Genomic DNA, 13,613 nt, shown 5'->3' on the forward strand with positions numbered 1-13,613 from the left:
ACCTCTGCTCCCAGCTTCTACCTTTAAGGACTCTTGTGATGACATTGGGACCAGCTTCATTTCTCCAAGTGTCCTCCTCTCATACCTCTCCGTGCACATCAAGCTGCTCACACTTTGTGCTTTTGCACGTGCTGTTTGATTATGAAACTCCATGACCCTCCTCCTCACGATTCACTTGACTGACCATTCAACGCTCAGTTCTGGTGGCTCTTCCTTCAGAAAGCCTTTCTCCATCTACTGGCCTACTGCCCCTCCCAAGGTAAGTACCCAAACAATTTTCTCCAATGGCGTTTTATTATTCTCTGAGTTTAACTCTGAGTTTTTAAGGATTAGAATCATCTGTAATTCATATTTATAAGCCCAGCATCTAATACACTGTCTGCCTTTTAGCAGGGTGTTTTTCAACCTAGATCACACAATCCATTAGCGGGTGGGTCATGGTAAAAGATTGCGTTTGACCATTATTTATTTTTAATAATATAGAGAAGAGAATACAAAATATGAGTATAAGAGATAAGGTTATTGTTTTGTAAAAATTTGCTTCAGTCATAACTGTGATTGTGTTGCCATGTAAAATGTACACCTTATCACTTTTCTCTGGTCATGATAAAAGACAAACTTAAAAGCTACTACCTTGGTAATATGCAATAAATAACTGTGGAATGAATTATACACAAATAATTACATAGCTGATGCCAATACAGTGTACCTTGTGTCTCTACAGATTTCTGGAAACTCCTCTCAATAATGAGCCTGAACCAGATTGTTCTGATCTTCCCTTTATCTGGGTGCATGCCTCAAGCCAGTAGGGAAGGTTCCCGGGAAGTTAGATGCTCCCATCTCTACTTAGTGGCTACCAAGAGGCTTATCCCAAGAAAAGCTGGGAAAGTCCATCTTAGGAACCTTGTCACTGATTTTTGTTTCCCAAGAATCTTTGGTAAAGAACATCCCACCTCACACCACAACCTGCAGAATGACTAGTGTCCATCCCTCAGCCCTGGGGACTACTCTGATGCGGCAGAGGCTGCAGAAACCCTGCTGACCAGGCATGGAAGCCCATTCCCTTCACCCAACAATGCTGGCACAATTCACCCAAGCTGTGAAGTGATCCCTGTCTCAGATAAGTGAACTAAAAACATTAATTTAAAAAAGAGAAAGGCCGGGCGCGGTGGCTCAAGCCTGTAATCCCAGCACTTTGGGAGGCCGAGACGGGCGGATCACGAGGTCAGGAGATCGAGACCATCCTGGCTAACACAGTGAAACCCCGTCTCTACTAAAAATACAAAAACTTAGCTGGGCGAGGTGGCGGGCGCCTGTAGTCCCAGCTACTCGGGAGGCTGAGGCAGGAGAATGGCGTAAACCCGGGAGGCGGAGCTTGCAGTGAGCTGATATCCGGCCACTGCACTCCAGCCTGGGTGACAGAGCGAGACTCCGTCTCAAAAAAAAAAAAAAAAAAAAAAAAAAAGAGAAAGAGGTCATTTCATTATTTCTGGAGGCAAGCTCAAACTGAAGGAGTAAAGAGTCCTAGAATCAAATTTCTATTTCTTTAATCAGAACATCCTCCCACTACTATGGCTAACTTTATTTCCATGTGTTTGTTTATTTGTCATTTTTCCATGTGTTTATTTGTCACTTTTCGATGTGTTTGTCTATTTGTCATTTTTCCAGAAGTACTTGAGGCAATATAACCTCTCTGAGATCCAGTGATGTGAAGGCAGAGGAAAAAAAGAAAGAAAAAAATTAAACAAAAAAAAAAAATTGAACTTTTTCATGATGTGTCAAGAGAAAGCAGATATACCCACCCTCTGCCTAATCATTGTGGTGAAGTTTTTGGAATTTAATGGTGGAGGTTGCAATAGAAAGGATGAAATGTATTTCATTATCAAAAAACTCTGGGAAAATAATTTTTCAGCAATGTGAGTACTCTCTCTGTGTAACTACCACAGTGGGCAGAAGTTGGTCATTCTGTACCTGGTTAGAACTATTTCCTGTTAGTCTCCCTTCGTTTAAAGGATATAAAATCTGCTTCTGTGTCAGATACAGAGTACCTGTGAATATAAAAGCAACAGAAGAGTTTTCGTCTTACATCTCCGCTTATAAATAATGAGGTTTGTTTTGAATTTTATTTTTCTTCTTTGTAGTTAAGAGCAGATGCTGAAAACTGACTGCATTTGTTGGGGTTGCTCAGCAAGAAAGTGGGGGGCAGTGAGTGACTCACCAAAACTGAGGGATAGAGAAAGGACAATAGAATAACAACAGAGAAAAAGATGAAGACAGCAAGGTAAGACACAAGATGGTTCTTAAAGTAAAACCTAGTTTGGACGTTTGGCTGAAAATTAATTTACAGTGAAGAGCATAGAAGGGATATAAAATTGGAATAGAGAAAAGAATGTCAAGAACTAAGCAAAAACCACTAATGTTTGATGACCTGTCAACTCTCAAATGAAAAGCAGGTGTCCTGTCTCCTAACCCAATCCTGCAAAGACTCAGACCTTCCAAAGGGACAGGAAAGTCAGGCTTCGATTACAGCTAAAATATGCCTGTATCACATTGGATGTATGCATTTTCTACTTTTGTTTTGAAGTCGCTCTGACTACATCTGTGAAGGATTTGAGCCAACTTTGCTTCTCAAATGAGTTTTCTTTGATACATCTCTAAACACTAAAAAACTTTGTGTTATTGTACTGCAACTCGTATAGGCCAAAGAGTTTTAGATTGATTACCATTTTAGAATGGTAACTCATAACCATGAGAACTGGGCTAAATGTTATTCTTTTACATTTTTATAAAATATTTAAATATTAACAAAGACCAAAAAGAAAATTTCTATAAATTCTGTGGATTACTTAGATTGTCATTAAAAACTGTGAGTTGGGGTGACGAAGAGATTGAATTTAAGCATGACCCTATATTTGCAGACAGAAACAAACGTAATTGAGAAATACATTTGTAACTGTTGTAATCCAAATACAATATATTAGCATTAGTCTTTACTTTGTAAATAGTAGAGCTTTAGAAATGATTCCAAAATTGTAAACATAGTAATATTAAGTTCTCTGAAATATAGATTTTTAATTAAATAAAAAGAAAATGGAAAGATTATTTTTATTAGTAAGACTTTACAGCTCTGGAGTTTGGTTATCTTTAAAAACATTTTGTGGTTATTTGTAAGTCTGTGTTTCTTTCTGTCTATCAACTGGTTACTATCCAAAATTACATAGTGTCTCCTACTTTGTCCTCGTCTCTAATTACAATTTAATTCACATTTTATAACTTTTATGGTAGACTAGAGATTCTGGTTCTCCTTCTGAGATGCAGCACTAGTATGAGAAACTGTCACTTTGTACCAGAACTTTAAACTATACCATTTGAAAATCAACAGAGAGTAGAAATCTAATTAGCCAGGACCCCTGTGGCCAGAGCTGCTGTAAACCCCGGAGCCTCCTCCTGGCTCCTCCTGGCGAGGTGCTGAATGAAAGGAGTCAGAGATCAAGGCACAGCTGGGAAAGGTTAGCTCTGTCCGCAGAGTGTCTTCCTGGAGTGAGCAGACCCCTGACCAAGAGAGGGTTGATGGAAGCATGTTGTGGAGCTTTCTCGGGACATCAGGGTCACGTATATGGTACAGATCCCATAGCACCTGTGACAGCATCAGTCTACCCTTTCCATATTAAAATAAACAACTCTAGCTTCCCCTCACTCTTTCAGTTTGGGAAGAGCAATAATGGAATAATTGTGCTTTTTTCCTGAATATCAGATGATTTTATTTTTAAAATACATAGATGTGTGTGTGTGTGTGTGTGTGTGCACATATATATAAAATGCTTATAGTGAACACACTGATTCATTTTATAGAACTCAAGGAAACCAGCAGTCAGAAAGTTTTTCTGCAGAATATTATGGCTTGGAACAGTCGAGAAAAAGAATCATAGCATATTGATTATGGTACATCAGAATCATAACATGAAAAATCAGAAAAACAGGCTTTTTATTTTTTCCAAGAAATTTTATATCTTCTGAAATGTGTATATAAAATATACATCTATATTTCTATGTGTTAAAAAGGTAAACTGAAGCACAATGGTGAATGCAAGGGGTAGGTTTTCTCAGAAAGAACACAGCAAAGAAAATATTGATTGGTTATAGTTATACAGTTGCCTTATTTGGTCTATCCCATTGAAAAGCCTCCAGTTATATATACTTACATAAGTTTACTGGTGGATTCTGACTGGTTGAACTTAAGTTCTGTTTTTCCTTAATATAGGTGCTTACTAGAAATAGATCAAGTTAAGTTTTGCTTACGTTTGCAAATCAAGCAAGGTTTAGGCCAGTCAGGAGACATAATTGGCTTGGCTCACTAAGGGTTTCTTCAGGCTTAGTCTCCATTTTAATTTCCTTTAACATGTATATATACATATACACACACACACTTAATTTATATATAAATGTATATACATGTGTGTGTGTATATATATACATATATATGTATTTTTTTAAATGGAGAAATGGTCATTTGTAAGTTTGGGTATCTTGTTTTAGTGGATAGGTTTTCAGCCTTCTTTCCTGTTTGGCAGGAGCTTCCTACTGCATGTCGTCTTGTTGAAAGGCAATGGTCTGCCTCTCGCTACCAACCCCAGCAGGGTGAGAACTTCTCCTGCTCTGTCCCCGTAGGCAGTGTGTATACATGTGACTTTGCATCAGCTCATCGGATGCCCCAAACCAGATCTTTGTCTCTGAAGTGAAGATTACAAAGAATGAAAAACAGCAAGAATTCTTTCAAGGCTGCAGAGGAGACTATGTCCTAAAGCCTCAGAAGACCTGGTCTGTTTCTGCTAAAAAAAAAAAATACACGTGCTTCTGGCTTTTTGGCTGTAAGAATCTATCTTGATGCCAGGCCTGGTTCTCAGCTGCTCATTGCCTCTGTGACCCTACATACCTTTCTAATAATTCATAACTTTTGCTTAAGCAAATTAGAGTAAGTTTCCATTTTTTGTAACCAATTGCATTGTAAAAGATGCAAATGTTGAGAAGAGACTCAGTCTCAGTCCTGCCATTCAAGATCTTCTCTCCCCAAAATAAACTCCGAAAGTTATCAAATTGGTAGTTTTATGTAATAGGAGTTACAGCATTAGATAATAATAATTCCTCTGCCTCAAAACAAGTTGTCCCAAAGTAATAAAATGTACTAAGTTCTGTGATTTTGAAATTAGGAGGAAGTAAAAACTTGTTCCTTCTTATATCTGGAACCTTGAACTCTAATATTTATTTGTTTTAAAAAGGTCACTATCATAAATGTTCTCAATAAAAATATTAAATGATATTGTAGTATGAACATTTTTTATGGAAGGACACAGCAGCAGCCCTAAGGGATGGACTATTTTTTATAAATAATGTTAAAAAGCTAACTTACTATTGAGCTGATATTTTTTGCCTATTAGAGCATTTCAACTACCTTCAAAATCATATGGCATATCCAAGCTAAATCACAGGGTGTTCATCAGTGGTAATCACTAAATCCTCTAGAAATTATAATACTCCCCAATACAATGGATGGATGTATTCTAACATTAGGAATTATTTCTATGTTTTAAGTTATCATGGGATACAAAAAGGTATTTGGTAGACTCTTTTAAAATAACAGTTTTATTTTTACAATATTTTAGGGAAAATTTAGCATATGATGAAATATTTTAAATTACTTAAATGAATATGATTGAGGAAGAGCATAAGAGAATAAGTTAAAGTCATCCTAGCCAAAGTTCTTGGTCAGGAATTTTACATGATGATATTAAAAATAATATTTTTAAACAATCCAATCAACAGAATCATGAAACTTTTTGCAGTTAACAGCTATAAACACCTGCTGGCATGCACAGATAACCTCCTAACAAGTTCATTTAGGAGGATTTACTGAAATCCAAGATGATAGTAACAATTGAAAAAAAATGAGCTGACTTCCTCTGAAACTCAGAACTACTATGTAATACCTTTATCAATAGTTATTTTGTTAAAAAATTATTAAGACTATCCTGTTTTTGGCTGGGCGCGGTGGCTCATACCTGTAATCCCAGCACTTTGGGAGGCTGAGGTGGGTGGATCATGAGGCCAAGATATCGAGACCATCCTGGCCAACATGGTGAATCCCCGACTCTACTAAAAATACAAAAATTAGCTGGGCATGGTGGCGTGCACCTGTAGCCTGTAATTCTAGCTACTCGGGAGGCTGAGGCAGGAGAATCACTTGAACTCTGAAGGTGGAGGTTGCAGTGAGCCAAGATCGTGCCACTGCACTCCAATCTGGTGACAGAGTGAGACTCCATTCCCCCGACACCAAAAACAAACAAACAAACAAAAAAAACAAACAAAAAAAGACTATCCTGTTTTCCTAAAAGACATTCCCTCGGGTAAGTCTTCTTAGCAGTTAGAATAGGACAAGCCAATAGCATCTCCATAAGGAAGTCTCAAGGAAAACTTCCAAATCTCAGGAATATAGAATAGATTGAACAAATGTGTGGAGAACTTGAATCAGAAATTCATGATAATAACACTTACTCCTTTCATGTGTCTAAAAGCTCTGAAAGAGAAGATAATGGATGTACTATAGAACATTTACACTTTAAACTATACAAAGTTCTATAGGGAATATCAAACAATGGCCTTTGCTGATAAAAAGAGCAAGCAAAACGAGATATATGAATGGATAACCAATAATATATTACTACAATTTTATTTGCCAGGATGGGCTAACGTAGGTTTTGACAGACATAATAAGTTTGCGAAGTCTCTAAAAGAGACATAACAATTTAAAAATGTGCAAAAGAGATATTGAAGTTCTTAAAAGAGATACAAGAAGAAACATATAGTACCCCAAGTATAATGATCACTATTAGTTGAAGCATGCATCGTCTCTTCTTGTTGGTACCATCTAAAGACTTCTAGGTTTAAGTTGTTTAGGGCTTCAAAAGACTCTAATATGTTCTACTTGTTTTTCATATACCACACTGATTAAATCTAACAACCGGTACTAGCATTTAAGCAGATGAATTTGATGGTGAGAATTACACAACCAGGACCACTGATTTTCTTTTAAAATTAGGATCAAGAAATTTCAATGGATATTTACTGTTGTCGATAATTCTACATACTTTCCAAGCAAAGTCATTTTGCCACTTTCCTGTATACTTATTTCACATCTTTTTTTGTTAACTCTTGCATATGGCATAGAGGTTAAAATTGCAGGCTCTATAAGTTAGCTAAGAGGTAGAGCAATTGGATCTCTTATACTTTGCAGGTGGAAGTATAATGAGCTCAGAATTGCTTGGCTGTATCTACTAACACAATTCCACTTCTAGGCACGTTCCCAAAAAATACATACATACGCGTGTGTGTGTGTGTGTGTGTGTGTATAACAAAGTACATGTGCAAGAACAGTCATAGATGTTTTACTTATAATGGCCAAAAACTGGAAAACAATTCAAATGTCCATCAATGGCAAAGCAAAAAATATGTGGTATAGTTAAACAATGGCATTCCACAGAGAAAAAAAAAAAAAATGGCGGGTGCATGCACCAACATGGATCAAAGCCAGATGCAAAGGGAGCATAACATATGATTTCATTTGTGTGCAGTTCCAAAATCAGGAAAAACTTACCAGTGGTAATAGAAGCCAGGATGGTGACAGACTTCTGAGTGAATGGTTACTGACTGGGAAGGAGTACACTGAAACCCTGTGGGGTGCTGGAATTATTATTATGATTTTTTTAATCTAGATGGTAGCAACATGGAACTGTGAATGTGTAAAAATTCATCGAACTATACATTGATTGGTGCATTTTTATATTTTCTATATGTATTTTAATGTTTTTTAATTTTGAAAGATGTATAGATTCACAGGAGATTGCAAAAATGTACTGGGAAATCCTATGCATTCCTCCCACAGCTTCCCCCTAAATATAACATCCTATACACACATGTTAAAATAGCAAAACCAATATACTGAGATTTATACAATATATACAGTTTATTCAGATTTTTAGGTTACACGTACACTCTTTCATGTACATAGTTTTATGCAATTTTATCACATATGTAGCCTTGTGTAACTACCATAGCAATCAAGATACTCAACTGTTATATCACCATAATATTATCTTGATAGTCATGCATCCATCTTCCTCATCCCTAGCTCCTGGCAAACACTAATCTTCTCTCCATCTCTTGATTATGTTCTTTCACAAATGTAATATAATGGAAGCAAGTAGTTTGTATCTTTTTGAGACTGGCTTTTTTCACTCAGCATAATTCCTTGATGTTTATCCAAATTGTTGTGCGTATCAACAGTCTGCTCCTTTTTATTGATGAATAATATTTCATGATGTGGATATACCATAGTTTATTTAACCATTTACCCATTAAAAAACATTTGGGTGGTTTCCAGCTTAGGGCTATTATGAATAATGGTGCTATGAACACTCATGTGCACATTCTTGCTCAGAAATAAGTCTTCCTTTATCAGGAATAAATGGCTAAAAGTACTATTTTGGGGTTGTATGGTATGTTTATTTTTTCTTAAAGGAGCTGCCAAATTATTTTCTAGAGTGGTTGTACTATGTTACATTCCCATCAGCAATGCATGAATAATCCAGGTTCTCTGAACCTCACCAGCATTTAGTGTTATCATTCTTTTTATCCATTTTGCCCATTCTGGTAAGTGTGTAGTGATAGCTCATTGTGATTTTAGCGTATATTTCTCTAATAGCTAATGATATTGAACATCTTCTAATGTGCTTATTTTCTATTTGTATATCTTTTTTGGTTATACATTATATGTGATTTCTATCAACACAAATGTAAAAAACATCGCCCTTAAGAAAACTATTGTAGGCTGTGATGACTCCTTTAGTGTGAATCCCACCTGTGTGGCTTATCGTCTTTGTAACCTTAGGGAAGTCACTTAAACTTTCTCTTCTTCAGTTTTCTTCTCTATAGAATGGCCTAATTAAGATGTTGGGGGTATTTAATATATTTGTACACTTAAAGTCCATAAAATTGTGTCTGGGAGATAATCAGAATAAATGATATGTTAACAAAAACAAACCTTTCCAAAATCTTCTGTTTGTCTCCTCATTCTCAGTTGCTAGCTCATCTTGAACAAAGAATTATAAGACATTAATCTAAGTATATTAGCTCTATTAATTCAGTAAGTCCTTACAACAACCTTGCAAGGTAGCCCTACATTTAAAAGATGAGGAAATTAAGCCACAGAGGGATCAAGTAGCTTGCTCTAGATTAGAAAGCTCTTAGAGGCCAGGCTAAGGAACTGAACCTAGGCAGTCTGCCCTGGAGCAGTGCTCTGAACCAGGAAGTAAGCAAATGGGATTGGACTCATTTTACCACTATAAATCCACTCATTTGCCTCTGAACTCCTTTACTTGACATTTCTTCCTTTCACAGGAAAATAAGAGTGTATATTCATTCATCTAAGGTCAGTCACTACAACTGTGCTTGCATCCTATCTCGGTAACTTGTTCACAAATTTTACTTCTGTTATCTCACTTCTCTTCTGCATCCTCAATTTTCCCTCAACCTGTGTTGCTTTTATTGATATAGCAACATGTCTTAACATTGCATCTCTTCCACACTTGTGATGACTTTGTATTCCTCTACAGTTGTCAGAGTTCTCTCTTCAGTTCGCAGCAAAATTCATTTAATGAGTTATCTTTAAACTCATCTGTGGGATCCACTTATTTATCTGTGGGATCCACTTATTTATCTGCTTTTACTTTTAAGGAATTCCAAAGAGGCTTTCTCCCACAACTTACTAGAAGATCTCTTACTACATTATCAAGTCACAAGAAACTTCACTTTTTTCTTGCCTTTTAAATTATTAATTCCACCCTCTCTCTCAAAAAAAACTTTAACGTTATATTACCATTTGGTTGCTTAATTCCCCTTAGCCTCTTGGCTATTGCTGTATATTTTTCTTTCTGAGTCTTTCTTTCTGGACCAATATCTTAATGAAAGCATGGCTTCTATCTCAGTTCTCATCTGTCTTTTCTTTCCTGGTCTTGTCCTTTCCCTAGATGGGCTTATCCAGACCTATGGCTTTAAGTACATCTATATACTAATGATGTTTTAATTCACATCTCCAGCTATGACCACTCTACTGAGATTTTGAGTTTTATGTCCATCTGCCTACTTGACAGCTGCACTTAAATATCTTATTGGCTTCTCGACTTTGACATTGTTGTTCAAAACTCATCACTTGATTCCTGTCTGCCTAATACTCCAAACCTAACTCTCCTTTAGTCTTCCTAACCTTAGTGATGCTAAGCCCAAAGTTTAGAAGTTTGTTTTAAATGATTCTTTCTTCTACTCTATTTATGCAAGCCACGTAAACATGGAGATAACAAATCAAGTCACAGATGACCATCTTCATTGCTGTCATGTCAATCTTTGAGATTCTGCAGCATCCTCTATTCTTGTTTTACTCTTGTTTCTCCACACAGCAGACGAAGTGATCATTTTAGAGTATAAATTAGATTTTACTATATTATTGCTTAAAATTCTCTAGTGGCTTCTTGTTACTTTTAAACTAAAACTAAAACCTTTATCAAAAGACTTGTCATCATCTAAAAAGGGTGAGCTAGCAATTAAAGACATTTGTGAAGCCTTCTGGATGCAGACTTATTTAAGATGTTTATGTTATTTTCTTCTATATTTGCAATTGTCTGGCTAAATTAAATTTAACATTTACATCTGTATCAATTCATCTTACTATTTTTAATATGTCTAAAGCTTTCAACTTAGTTTTCATAGAAATAGCATTTTTAGTTTACATTCACATTTCATTGCTTAGTGTGACTAGTTAAATTATAATTAAAATAATAAGTACATTTTCTATAAATAGATTTGGTCACAATTTAAGTGCTTTTTGTTAATCCACTGAGGAAACAGAAATAAGGTTATGCCTTAGCCTAACCTTTCCGAGCTCTCCTGAACCTTTAACTAGTTAAAACTCCTAAACCTTCAACTCCTGAACCTGAGCTAGTTAAATAACTGGGGAATGATCCAGTGCTTTTGTCAATGAATTTAATAAAATCTTATTACATTTGGATATTTACATGTTCTCATATTCTAGATACAAGCAAAATAATAAAGATGTTTATTTGGCCATCATCAAAAGACCCTTAGGCATATTTATATAATTTAATGAGAAATAAATTTTTCTAAAATAATAGATTTATCTGTTTTGAAACAACTGCAAACATCAGATATTTAATTAGATTCTTCTATTTTCTCGGGACACCAAAAGAGTTATGAGGCTTTAAATTCAGTTGTAAAGTCAAGACTGACAGAAGAAATATTAATGAACATACCTGGAAGACTTATAGATTTTGTAAAAGACCTTCATAGATATCTTCTACAACCTGCATATATTATATAATAAAATATTCATAGTACTAAATATTGTAAATAATTATTTTTAATAAATTATTGTATATATAATTTAGTTTTCTGATAAACCAGTGAAAATTAAAAATATTGTCCTTTTGTAGCATACACAAAAATTCTGTCCATCTGCCTAGAGTAACACAACAGATTCCTTGATCAAGTAGTGGATAAGAGCTCAATACAAGAATTATTGAATACACTGAGAAAAATGTAATGCATAGTTATTTCAGATTCATATATTATGCAATGCTTCATTTAAAACCCTAATTAATATCCCAAAAGAATTAGCTTATGAACAAATTTTTTCCAGAAATTATTTCCCTCACCCATACTGGTAAAATAAACAATAGATCTTAAGCTAATGGTGGGAAAGGTCCATTTTGATACATTTTTACAACAAAATTAATGAGGTTTAAGCATGTAGTGCCATTTAAAAAAATGTTTTAAGTATATTCTTTGTGTAAAGCCCAGAATTACTTTTTGGGGTGGTAGTAATGTTTGGAGTGTATAAGAGTTTCCAGCCATTTGGAAGGTATTAGCTTTCATCTGTAGCAGACTATTATGGTATTTGCAACTCTATCTTTGAAATTGTCTCATTTAAGTTAATGTAATACATACCTCATTAAAGAAATATAAAATGCAAGCTTTTCTATTTTAACCAAGCAAAAAACTAGCCAATTTTGAATATCTAAAATATTCTTGAACTTTTTGTATTTTTTGAGGAAACTATAACAATTCTTGCCAAAGAAGTATTTTTAAATTTCTCAAAAAGTTATTTGAGTTAGAAAGTTAAATAATTGATTTTGCTTAATTTCTTGCCAGCTGGGGACTTACAAAGAGAGCATTTATTTTAAAAACCAATTAAATATGGTGTGTCAGTGGAACATAGTTTGGAGAAGGAAGATGCATGCTGTGACCAAAATTTAATACATATCCTCGAAGTATCTAAATTTCCTGAACTGCTTGCAAATGAGCTGGTTCATGCTTAAATCCTTAGTACATAAATCTTTAACTTGAAAGAGTATATTTATATATTTTCACTTTTATTTGAATAAAAGTTACTCATCATGCTTTTATTTGACAAACCAAATATAATACTTTATATGGTCTTCAGAGAACGAATGTCAGCAAATAAAAGCTGAGGTCTCAAGCTAGGCACACTGAAGTTTTGTCATAATGAGACTCTGTCAACAAAGTAGATAGAATTATAACAGTTCCTCTTGGGATAACAGTGTGAATTAATTTTAAAATGGAAATGTGAAACATTTAAAACTAGAAAGATGAATATTAGTAAGCTAGTAATTTACTAGCTTATTAATTTAGAGGGAAAAATCTGAAGTAAAGAGAACTTACGAAATTTTCACAAGGTCAAAACATTAACTAAGGATAGCTAAGGTAAATTTACATGCACTTTAACTTTACCTCGTGAGTGATTTGTCAATGAATTAGAAAACCAAGCAAAAATCTTCAAACCTGTCACAACTTTTCATCTAGTCCATAACCTGTAAAATTCACAGCCCTATGTTACCTAAGTCTGCACAAACGTTTCCAGTAATGAATCAGTATGTGCAAAAGAAAACCAGCACAGATTAAATGCTGAGTGTGCCTGAGTATCCCCAAACATATCTACCCAAGCTTCCTATACTTCATATTTTTCTTTTTATAGTGTCAAGCAGTGAACCATACAGAAACAGAAGTGAGTGATGGAAAAACAGTACTTTAAAGTCACATTGTCATATACACTCATTCCTTTGATGTTTTATGAACACTTTCAAGAATCTATATCTAATCAGTCTAAACCTGTGGTAATACTGGATTGAGATATTTTAAATTTGTTCCTAAGAAATTGAACAATACAGATTCAGCTAAAACTTATGTATGTATATCTCTTTTCAATGCAGTTCTCCAGTCTTCCTTCTGCAAATGTGACTTAGTAGTTCAGGGTGCTGTAACAAATACCATGGACTGGATGACTTCAACAACAACTATTTCCTTCTTACAGTTCTAGAGTCTGGAAGTGTGAGATCAGGGCTACAGTACAGTGGGGTTCTTGGTGAAGGCCCTCTTTTTGGTTTGCAGACAGACATCTTCTCATTGTATATTCACATGGCAAAGTTTAGAGAGAGAGGAAACAAACTCTTTCTTGTCTCTTCTTAGAAGGA

General features: G+C 35.0%; 1 long non-coding RNA gene across 1 annotated transcript; it reads left to right on the forward strand.

The window, feature by feature from the left end:
- Nucleotides 1-1,640: 1,640 nt before the first annotated feature.
- LOC105499723 (uncharacterized) lies at nt 1,641-5,188 on the forward strand. The gene is made up of 3 exons (XR_011623299.1): nt 1,641-1,916; nt 2,142-2,281; nt 4,572-5,188. It is a non-coding gene; the product is annotated as an uncharacterized lncRNA (long non-coding RNA).
- Nucleotides 5,189-13,613: the final 8,425 nt, after the last annotated feature.

Source organism: Macaca nemestrina, chromosome 5 (assembly GCF_043159975.1).
Source record: "Macaca nemestrina isolate mMacNem1 chromosome 5, mMacNem.hap1, whole genome shotgun sequence".
Lineage (NCBI taxonomy): Eukaryota > Metazoa > Chordata > Mammalia > Primates > Cercopithecidae > Macaca > Macaca nemestrina.